We start from the raw sequence: 11,260 nt of genomic DNA on the forward strand, positions 1-11,260 counted from the left end.
ATATTGGTTTGAAGATAAAATTGAACATAAGGAAAGGTCGAGAGAACTACAAGCCTGCTACCAACTAACAGTCTCAGGTTCTGTAGAAATGCTATCATAAATGCCCTTCCGGGAGAGTGAGATCAACAACTAACTTCTCCATAGAGCCCTCAACTAATGCCTGTTGAAAATAGGAGCAAACACTCATATATAAACACGGAGTCGAACTAGAACCCAGAAGCAGATGGAGAGGACAAGACCATGCGGAAGAAGCACATAGAGACAGCTTACCTGAACAAGGAGGAGCTAAGGGCCACTAGACTGATAGCTGGAAAGCCAGCATGGGACTGACTCAGGCCTCCCTGAATATGGGTCTCAGCCAGAAGGACTGAGCAGTCTAAAAGTCCTCAGACAGTGGAGCCAGGATGTATCCTTGGTTCACAAAAGGACTTTGCAAAAATATCCCTCATGGAGTGATAACTGCCTTAATCTAGAGACAGGAGAGAAGCCCTAGTCCCTACTTCACATGACCTGTCAGATCTACATGACCCCAACTGGATGGCAATCCCTTTACCTATGGAATTGGGGTAGGGGGATAGGAGGGGAGGGTGTTTAGAGTGCATGTGAGAGGGCAGAGAGGGTAAAAGGGAGGGAAGGAGGGAGGGAAGGAGGGAGGGAGGGAGGGAGAGGCAACTGGGATCGACATGTAAAATAATAAATTAAAAAAATGCTTTGAATCCAAAATTTAAGTTGAAGGACAAGTTACTGGGGAAAAGGATTTCTATTTTTGTTTCCACAGAAAATGAATAGATGTGGATTCCTTCCAGACTAATGTGGTTTGATCACGCCAGACCGCCAGAAACAGAGTACAAGCTGATCCTACATTCAAAACATCTGGATAAAACAGTCCCACAGACTACAGCCAGGATATCTGAATCTTCTTCGAATCACCCAACACAGCACCCCTTACCAGCAGGAAGTAGTTTGGAAAGAACGAAGCCCAAATTACCAAATATTGTGTATAAATGTTTGTTTTCATTTACTTTTACTTTGTTATATAAAATTAAATTAAAAAAAGAAAAAAAATGTTTGTTTTCATTAAAAAAAAAAAAATAAAATCATTGAGGAAAATTTTCCCAATCTGAAGAATGACATCCACGAAAGTACAAAAAGCATACTTAACACCAAATAGAATGGACCAAAGATAAAAGACCCCTCAACATATAATAATCAACACACCTAACATAGAGAATAAAGAAAGAATATTAAGAGCACCGAAGGAAAAAAGACTATTAACATATAAAGGCAGAACTATAAAAAATACACCTGATTTCTCCATGTAAATGCTCAAGGCCAGAACCTCCTGGATAGATGTTCTACAACTACTAAGAGTCCATGGATGCCAGCCCAGGCTGCTATACCTGGGAAAACTCTAAATAACTATAGATGGAGAAAAGAAGATATTTAATGACAATGCCAGATTTTCAGAATACAAATGTACAAATCCAGCCCTAAAGAAAGTGCTGGAAAGAAACCTCCAATCCAAGGAAGTAAACTATGATCACAAAGACATAGACAATAGATAATCCCACTTAACCAGGACCCAAGGGTAAAGCAGGACAAAAATATTCACAATACCACTACCAACAACAAAGCTAAAACAAACAAACACAATCAATGGTCCTTACTCTCCCACAGCACTACTGGTCTTAATTCACCTATAAAAAGACACAGGCTAACAGTATGTATATGAAGAGAGAATCCATCCTCCTTTATACAAGAAACACATCTAAGCTTGAAAGATAGATATTACCTCAGGGTAAAGGATTGGGAAAAGATCTTCAAATCAAATGTACCCAAGAAGCAAGCAGGTGTGGCTATCCTAATATCTAACAAGTTAGATTTAAAGCCAAAATTAATCAGAAGAGATGAAGACAATCATTTCCTATTAATCATAGGAGAAATACATCAAACAAGGTCTCAATTCTGAACATCTGTGCCCCAAATACAAAGGGACACACATTCAAAAATAAAATGCTACTATAACAAAAACCTCACATAAAACCTCACACAATTGTAGTAGGAGACTTCAACACACCACTCTTACCACGAGACAAGACCACCAATCAGAAACTCAACAATGAAACAAAAGAACCAATAGAAGTTATGTCTCAACTGTGTTAACAGACATCTATAGAGCATTCCATCCAAACCAAAAGAATATACATTCATCTCTGCTCCACATAGAACCTTCTCTAAAACTGATCATATACTAGGTAGCATAACAAACCTCAACAGGCTCAAGAGAATTGCAATAGTCCCCTGAATCTTATCATACCACCATGATTTAAAATTGGAATTCAACAACAACACAAATCGGAGAAACCATATAAACTCATGGAAACTGAACAATGCCCAATAGAATCACACCTGGGTCAAAGAAGAAATAAAGAAAGAAATTAAGGACTTTCTAAAATACACTGAGAATGAGTACCCAACATACCTGAACTTATGGGACACAGTGAAAGCAGTTTATTGGGGGAAATTCATTGCACTACGTGCCCATATGAAGAAACAGATTATATTCATATTAGAGAATTAACAGCCCAACCTAAAGCCTTAGAACAAAAACTTCCAACGTTACCCCGGAGCTGTAGAGGCCAGGAAATAATCAATACAATAGAAACCAGGAAAAAATCAAAAAATTAATGCAACGAAGAATTGGTTTTTCAAAAAAATCATCAAGATAGACAAACCCTTGTCCAAACTTACGAAAAAGCAGAGAGAGAACAGGCAAATTAACGTCAGAAACGAAAAGGGGGATACAACAACAGACACAGAGGAAATCCAGACAATTCTCAGGCCATGCTTTGAAAAACTGTACTCCACAACATTTGAAAATCAAAGGGTTTGGACAATTTCTGTATAACTATCACTTACCAAAATTAAATCATGAACAGAGAAACAATTTAATAGATCTATACCCCCAACGAAGTAGAAGCAGTCATCAAAAGCCTTCCAACCAAAAAAAGGCCAGGACCAGATGGCTTCAGTACAGAATTCTACCAGTAATTCAACGAATAGCTAATACCAATACTCTTCAAATTGTTCCACACAATAGAAACAGAAATTTTATTACCAAACACTGTTCATGAGGCCACAATCACCTTGTTACTCAAGCCACACAAAAACATAACTAAGAAGGAAAACTACAGACCATTTTCCCTGATGATCATTGATGCAAAAATACTCAATAAAATACTGGCAAACTAAATCCAAGAACACATTAGAGAAATAATCCACCATGAGTAAATAGGCTTCATTCCTGGGTTCCATGGACAGTTTAATCTACGAAATTCTATCAGCGAGATCTACCATATAAACACACCGAAAAAGAAAAACCATATGATCATCTCCCTAGATTCTGAAAAAGCTTCAACATAATTCAACACCCTTTCATGATAAAGGTCTTGGAGAGATCAGGGATAACAAGAACATACCTTAACGTAAGTAGAGCAATATACAATAAACCCACAGACAACATCAAACTGAATGGAGAGAGGCTTAAAGTGATCCCTTAAACATCAAATACAAGACAAGGCTGCATTTCTCCCAGTATCTCTTCAATATCATATTTGAAGTTGTAGCTAAAGCTATAATACAAAAAAAGGACACCAAGGGGATCTAAACTGAAAAAGAAGTAGTCAAACTCTCTCTATTTGCAGATATATGATAGTTTACATAAGTGACCCCAAAAACTCTATCAGGGAACTCCCACAGCTGGTAAACACCTTCAGCAAAGTAGTAGGATACAAGATAAACTAAAAAAGAAAAATCAGTAACTCCAATTTATTCAGAAGACAAAGGGGCTGAAAAAGAAAATAGAGAAACATCACCCTTTACAATAGCCACAAACAACATTAATTATCTGGGGGTAAAGCTTACCAATCAAATGAAACACCTACATAATAAGAACTTAGTGTCTTTATATAAAGAACTTAAAGATGATACCAGAAAATGGAAAGATCTTCCATGCTCTTGGCGAGGTAGAATAAATATAGTAAAAAGGGCAATCTTGCAAAAAGCAATCTACAGATTCAATGTAATCCCCACAATTCTTTACTGACCTTGAAAGGGTAATACTCACCTTTATATGGCAAAGACCCAGGATAGCCAAAACAACCCTGTAAAATAAAAGGAATTCACGAGGCATCATCATCTCTGACTTTTAAGCTCTACTACAGAGCTATAGTCCTGATAACAGCCTGGAATTGGTACAAAATTTGACAGGTAGACCAATGGACTTGAATTGAAAACCCTGATGTTAACCCACACACCTTTGAACACCTGATTTTGGATAAAACAGCTAACATTATACAATGGGAGGAGAAAGCATCATCAAAAAATTGTGTTGGCACCGTTTTATGATGGTTTCTAGAAGTCTGCAAATAGACTCATGTCTATCGCCATGCAAAAAACTCAAGTTTAAATGGATCAAAGACCTCAACATCAATCCAGACACACTAAACCTCTTAGAAGAGAAAGAATGAGGTACCCTTGAGCAAATTGGTATAAGAGACTGCATTCTGAACATTATCCCACTAGAACAAACACTGAGATATGCAATTAATAAATGGGACCTCCTCCAATTTAGAAGCTTCTGTAAGGCAAAGGACACAGTGGACAAGACCAAATGGCAGCCCACAGCCTGGAAAAAGATTTTTATCAATCCTACATCTGACAAAAGGCTGATCTCCAAAATGTACAAAAAACTCAAGAAATTAGTCAACAAAACCACCAAATAACCCTATTAATATTGGGTACAGATCTGAAGAGGGAATTCTAAATAGAGGAAATCAAAAAGGCTAAAAGACACTGAAGTAAGTGCTCAACATTGTTAGCTATCACGGATATGCAAATCAAAACAAATTTTAGATACTATCTTACTTCTGCCAGAATGGCTAAAATTATAAACACCAGTGACAACTCATGCTGGAGAGGATGTGGAGAAAGGGGAACACTCCTCTACTGCTGGTGGGTGTGCAAATTTGTGCAGCCATTTTGGAGATGAGTATGGTGGTTCCTCAGGAAAATGGGAATTAGTTTACCACAGGACCTGGAAAACCCCCTATTAGGATTGTTCCCAAATTATCTACATCCATGCAGCAAAGACATGTGCTCAACATCTTCATAGCATCATTATTTGTAATAACAAGAACCTTGAAGCAAGCTAAATGACCCTCAACTGAAGAATGGATAAAGAAAATGTGGCACATCTACACAATGTAATGCTTCTCTATAGAAAAAAAAAATATGGAATCTTGAAAGTCACAGGCAAGTACATGGAACTTGAAGAAACCAACCTAAAATGAGGTAAAACACTCACAAAAAGAGGAACATTGTACGTTCTCGTTCATATATGGTTTTTAGACTTAGACTAAATGATCACCAGCCCATAATTCACACAGCCAGAGGAACTGGGATACAAAGTGTATTCTAAAAGATTCATATAAGGCCTCTCACAGAAGGGGGAAGGGACAAATCCCCATGAGCACATGGGAAGTTGGGTCGCAGTGAATGGAGAGGGATCCAAGAAAAGAGGAGAGAAGGAGAGTAAAGCACGTGGAACTAGGATGATTGAGTCACTGTAGGAATAGAAGACAGAAAAGAGAGAGTGAGAACATATAAGAGGGAGCCATTATTGGTTTGAAGAGAAAAATGAACATATAGAAATATCTAGAGACCTACAAGGCTGACTCCAACTCCAATTTGAACAACAGTGGAAAGGCTACCATAAATGTCCTTCCTTGATAATGAGGTCAACAAATAACTTATCCAACATCATGGAGCCTTCTTATAGTACCTGTTGGAAAAAGAGGGAAACACCCATAACTGAATACTGAGTCAAAATAGAAATCAGATGCAGAGAGAAAGACAACACCAGGTTTCAGAAATACATAAAGACAGCTGACCGGAACAAGGAGGATCTAAGGGGCCCTTCATCCTGGGAATCTAACATGTGACTGACTCAGATCAAGTGGACATGGGTCTTAGCTAGAAGGCCTGAACAGTCTAAGGGACCTCAGACAGTAGAACCAGGTTGTTTCCTGGTTCACAAAAGGACCTTGCAGACACATCCCCCATGGAGGGATACTCCCTTAATCTAGAGACAAGAGAAAAGTCCTAGTCCCTACTTCAAATGAGTTGTCAGATTTACATGACCCCACATTGACGGAATACCTGGATGGAGGGTGGGAGGGAGGGGAAGTCAGCGTTCCTATGTTGGGGGAAGAAAGGAAGTGGGAGGGAGGGGAGGAACTGTAATTGACATGTAAAATAAAAATAAGTAAATTAAAAAGAGAAACATCACTAAAATTCAAATTGAACATAATATCCCCACACTTATAATGGGAGACACGAACACCTCCCTATCACCAATGGAAACTTCCGGAGAGAAAATTAACAAAGAAAGAAAGAAACCAATAAATGTTATTTATTTTAAAATTTAATTTAAAAATCATCAATAGTACATTCCACCCTATCGCAAATGAATATACCTTCTTCTTGGCGCCACATGGAACCTTCATGGCAACAAAACAAACCTCAACAGATACAAAAAATTGGGATAGTCCCCTGTATTTTATCAGATCACCATGGTTTGTAGTCAGAATTAACAACACAAATTGCAAAAACCCTACAAACTCATGGAAATTGAACAATGATCAGATTCATTAGTCCTGAGTCAAGGAAGAAAAAAAGAAAGAAATCAAGGTTTTCCTAAAATTCAATGAAAATCATAACAATACTCATCGATAATTATGGGATACTTTAAAGCAGTGCTAAGAGGGAAGTTCATAGCACTAAGTGCCCACATGAAGAATCTGGAGAATAGTCACAATAAAGAATCAACAGCACACCTGAAAGCTCTAGAACAGCGAGGACCAAACTCACCCAGGAGGAGTAGAAGCCAGGAGGTAACCAAATTGAGGGTTGTAATTAACAAAGAAGAATCTAGGAACACATTGCACAGAATCAATGTAATGATGGGTGGGTACTTTGAGACAATCAAAGACAAACATACCTTTATCAAAACTAACCAAAAGATAGAGAGATAACATGCAAATTAACAAAATCAGAAATAAAAAGGGGACATAACAATAGACCCTAAGGGAATCCTGAGACTGTTCAGGTTATAATTTGAAAATCTGTACTTCAAAAAAAATGGAAAATTTAAAGGAAATGGACAATTTTCTGGATAGTTATCACTTACTAAAATTAAATCAAGAACAGATGAGCAATTGAAATAGGCCTGTAACATTAAATGAAATAGTAGTACTCATTAAAATTCTCCCAACCAAAAAAAAAAAAAAAGCGCAGAGCCAGTGCGGAATTCTTGCTAAAATTCAAAGAAGAACTAATACCAATACTACTCAAGTTGTTCCACAAAATAGAAGCAGAAGTTTCATTGACAAACTCTTTTTATGAGGCTACATTACTTTGGTACCCAAACCACACAAAGACACAAGAGAGAACTACAGACCAATATCCCTCACAAACTTTGATGAAAATTGAAAGTTCCATGTTTGGTCACTAGATGACAGTATCTCAATTTAAGTTAGGATATTTTCATTCTTTTCTTTTTCAGCACAAGCAGAGGTAGCAATGACATAATAGACAACATTGATCACGGAAATGTAGATTGTGACTCACAGTGTGTTTATATTACTTTTAATATGGGACGAAGTACTCAGGAAAGATTACAGGTGTTAAATTCAAGTAGAGAAATTTCAGAGAGAAGGAAGGAATTTTGTAAATCTAAAAGCGCTCAATGCAGCGGCCCCTTCTATTGAGGATTCGCTGAGAGACAGCTGGTTCTGTCAGGACTGGAAGAACTGAGTCCCACAGCTGAGGTCTATATTGATGCCCATCTTCTAATGGTTTCACAAAGGCCACATGAACCCTAGAGTCTAGGCTGCATTCTATGGTCCAAAGCAAATGGTGCCATCAGATCCAATCTGATCTGAGTCTATAGCTACCCCTCAGAACAAGGATGACAACCAGGCTGAGCTGTTGCCTGAGGCCCATGTCTGGGTCCACAGCAAAGATTCATAGGAAGTTTGTGTTGAACTCTGTGGCATAGGTTGTCATTAGTGTTCATACAGAAGCAAGGAAATTGGTCCAGAGCCTGCAGCTTGGGTGGAGAAAGGGGACATACCACATAAATCTATGGATGGCCAGTGATACCACCTGGGTTCAGGGTGTCATATTGTCCTGGGTTCCTGGTCCTGTTGTAGCCAGGGTCCAAATTGACATATATGGTTCCAGTTGGCAGAGAGCACCACGAAGAAGCCCCAGTTTAAATCAGCCACCTGAGTCCTGGTTGGAGTCAGAGGACCAGGATGGTCCCAGACCACAGTGGCCTGCACTCAATGACATGGTTACATCTGGGCCCTAATCTGTTGCTGAGGGCCTTGTCAGGGTCCATGGCTCTGCTGGAATGGTTCTGATGTCTGATGTTCATGTTACTATCAAAGGCCTAGCAGACACTCAAGTTCAAGGGCCAAGTTAGCATCTTGGCCATACTGAATGTAGGGTCAATAGTAACATCCAAACCCAGCTGCTGACAAGGACCATGTTGTTGTCCATGCTCTTACTAAGACTGAGTTCTGAGATGAAGTATGGATTGTGCATTGTCACTAATGGGCCAAGAGGCCCAGGGTTGGGGCAGCAACCTGAGACTTGGTGGTGTTAAGAGGTGCAAGACTGCCAGAACCATTACCATCTGAGTGACCATTCTTTCCAGACAGAGCCAGGATATTGTCTAGGCCTAAGTTGCTGCCAGCGGCCAAAGTCTAGGTATACATTCTAACCATTACTGGGTCTGTGTTGATTATCTGTGACCAGTGTCACCTCAGAAGGTCTTAGGAATCATGTGAGATGAAATCAGAGGGTTATACTGAGTCACATCCTTCAGTGCCGTGGGAAAGATTGCCTTGAAACTCTCTGCCAACTAAAGCAAGAGAGTTGGTCCTGCTCTTGGGAAAGAGGGCTCCCCACCCCTCATGGTGAGGATGAACCTACCCTGAGGGAATTCATGTAGGAGATCTAACTCTATAGCCACAGACCCAGTGGCTTCTTCTGATATGTTTGACCAAAACTAGGCCTTGGGTTGCCTTACTCTAGCATCTGCCTAATCTACATCTTGCTGGAGCTTGTGAAGGGACTGGTTCCAGGGAATAGTACACCCAAAATCTCCAAGAGTGCTTTGGTGAGAGTATACACCAGAAGATCCAGTGAGGATGGTTTACCAAAAACCATATGTGTTGAAAAAGACCAATGACTCCTTGTCATTGAGCATTGGGCACTCAAGATTACAGAACTAATTGGTATATTATAAGTCACACTGAAGCCTTCAAGTTCATCAGGATAGATACAGAGGAGATAGAGATGTAGGAGGGAAGGAAAAGCTGTGATTACGCTGTTCCTGGTATGTTTTTTGTTCTTTTTTGGTTTATTCGTGTGTGTGTGTGTGTGTGTGTGTGTGTGTGTGTGTGTGTGTGTGTGTGTGTGTGTGTGTGCTTGCTTTGGTTTGCTAACTTGCTTATTTCATTTTGTTTTATTAGTTAGGGGTCAGAGCAGGGATGAGGGATGAGGTACAAAGAGGTAAGTAAAAATGAGGTGCATGATTTGAAACTTCCAAAGATTCACTAAGGAAATTAAAAACACTAATCCATACTAATAAAACTATCAACATGCAGAATATTGCTTGGTGTACTATAAGTAACAGAAGAGTATTTTATTTTCATTTTTAAAATGAATTTTTATTTTAATTAAAACAATCTTATTTTATCTACCAATGCCAGTTCCATCTCCGTCCCTTCCTCCCATCCCCTCAACCATCTCCCCATCTTATTCCCCACACATTCATTAAGAAAATATGGTCTCCTATGTGGGGGATCATCAAAGTCTGTCATATCACTTGGGGCAGGATCTAGGCCCATCCCCATGTATCTAGAATGAGTATGCCTGTATAGGGGGTGGGCTCCCCAAGCTCATTCACACACTAGGGATAAATATTGATTCCATTGCCAGTGGCCCTATTGCCTGTCCAAGTCCCACAACTGACACACACAGTCAGAGGTCCTGGTTCAATCTTATGCAGATGTCCCAGCTGTCAGACTGGGGTCTATGAGCTCCCACATGCTCTAGTTGGCTGTTTCTGTGCATTTCTCCTGCATGGTCTTGACGACTTTGCTCATCACACTTCTCTCTATAGAACTGGATTCCAGGATTTTGGTTCAGGGTTTACAAGTATATCTCTGCTTCTGCTTGCATTAGTTACTAGATGAAGGTTCTGTGATGGCATTTAAGGTAGTAATCAATCTCAATATAGGGGATGGACATTTAAGGTAGCCTTTCCACTATTGTTTAGTTCCTTACTTCAGGGTCATTCTTATATATTCCTGAGAGTTTTCCCAGTGCCAGGTTTTTCATTAACCCCATAATCCCTCTATCAAGGTATCTCTTTCCTTGCTTTCCTTTTCAGGTTTTCCCTCAACTAGACCTTCCTGTTCCTTCATGTTCTGCTCCCCCTCCCCTTCTAATCTCCTCTATCTCTTTGCTCTCTCTCCCTCCCTCATTTTCCCAAATTACGCAGGAAATCTTGTCCCTTTTCCCTGGGAGCAGGGTTTCATATATGTCTCTCTTAGGTTCCTCTTGTTTCCTAGCTTCTCTGGCAGTGTGGATTGTAAGCTGGTGACCCTTTGCTGTTTTTGTCATATTCACTTATGCATGAGTACATACCATGTTTGTCTTTTGTGACTGGGTTACCTCACGCATGATGCCTTATTCTATTTCCATTCATTTGCAAGCAAATTAGATTCCATTGTTTTTTTTTCCACTAAGTTATACTCCATTGTGTAAGTGTACCAAATTTTCTTTATCCATTCTTTAGTTGTATTGCACAATATTTAAGAGATATGGAAAGAATGAACAGCTTTGTCTTGTCCTGATATTAGTGGAATTGCATTGAGATTGTCTCCATTTCCTTTGGTTTTGCCTATTCCTTTTATTATGCTCAGGTATGTTTTTTTATCCCTGATCTCTCCAAGAACTTTACAACAAAGGAATTTTGGATTTTGTCAAAGGCTTTCTTAGCATCTAATGTGATAATCCAGAGATTTTTTTCTTTTTCAGTTTCTTTGTATGGTGGATTGCATTGACAGATTTTTGAATGTTGAACCATCTCTGTGAGTGATGAGAGAGAGAGAGAGAGAGAGAG

Source organism: Phodopus roborovskii, unplaced genomic scaffold (genome assembly GCF_943737965.1).
Source record: "Phodopus roborovskii unplaced genomic scaffold, PHOROB, whole genome shotgun sequence".
Classification (NCBI taxonomy): domain Eukaryota; kingdom Metazoa; phylum Chordata; class Mammalia; order Rodentia; family Cricetidae; genus Phodopus; species Phodopus roborovskii.